Source organism: Chrysochloris asiatica, unplaced genomic scaffold (assembly GCF_000296735.1).
Source record: "Chrysochloris asiatica unplaced genomic scaffold, ChrAsi1.0 scaffold00011, whole genome shotgun sequence".
NCBI classification, from domain to species: Eukaryota; Metazoa; Chordata; class Mammalia; order Afrosoricida; family Chrysochloridae; genus Chrysochloris; species Chrysochloris asiatica.
In genome coordinates, this window is record NW_006408529.1 from 7,939,141 (window position 1) to 7,940,146 (window position 1,006).

The window sequence follows — 1,006 nt, forward strand, 5'->3', positions numbered from 1 at the left end:
ATCTCTTCAACAAGTAGTGATGGCAAAACTGGAAATCCATTTGCATAAGAATGAATCAGAAGTAATATCTCACATCATAGTGAAAACAAATATTAAAGATCTGAATGTAAAACCAAGAAAGAGACAGATCATCAATGAAAAAATAGGGACAAACTTAAAGGCCCTAGTACATGACGTATATATACTATCAAACAACTGAAAACATACATACAAACAGCAGAAGACAGAACAGATGATTGAGACCTCCTAAAATTTAGACACTTATGTGCATCAAAAGATTTCCCATGGCCATGGCGGAGCCCTCGCCTGCCAGACTCCTGGTGTTCTTTATTGAGTTAGAGCTGTACTTCCTCATCACCTGTTACCTATCCACAGGCCTGGCTAGAAGAGCAGCCCAGGTGCTGGTGCAAGAGTTGGAGCAGCATCAGTTTTTGCTGAAAAGGTTGGATTGGGAGGGCAATGAGCAAAACAGGAGCTATGAGGAATTGGTCTTGTCTAATTAACATGTGACTCCTGATCATCTGTTACAAATCTGCCAGCGCGTTGGTCCTATTATGGATAAAGAAATTCCACCTAGTATTTCAAGAGTGACTTCTTTACTTGGTGCAGGAAGACAGTCTTTGCTGTGTACAGCAAACACTGCAGGCACACAGTTTAGAAGGGCTCTGCCTTTGCTACTCTTCATAGAGGAAGACCTCCTGAAATGCTTGTGAATTACGCTTCCCACCAAATCTTGCAGAGATTCATCGAGGAAAACAACTCACAGGGTGTTCCACTTTTAGTATAGCATTTCCAGGTCTGGTTAGCATAGTGGTTACGAATCGGGCTGTGAATTGCAAGGTCAGCAGTTCGAAACTACCAGCTGTTCTGCGGGAATAAAATGAGGCTTTCTGCTCCATAAAGATTTACAGCCCTGGGAAACCCTATACAGGGTCTCTATGAGTCGGAACCAACTCCACAGCACATAACCAACACCACCACCACCACATATCAGCATTTAAAAATG

General features: G+C 42.5%; 1 pseudogene; it reads left to right on the forward strand.

Annotated features, from left to right (window-relative positions):
• Positions 1 to 290: 290 nt before the first annotated feature.
• Positions 291 to 713, forward strand: LOC102829367 (annotated as a pseudogene).
• Positions 714 to 1,006: the final 293 nt, after the last annotated feature.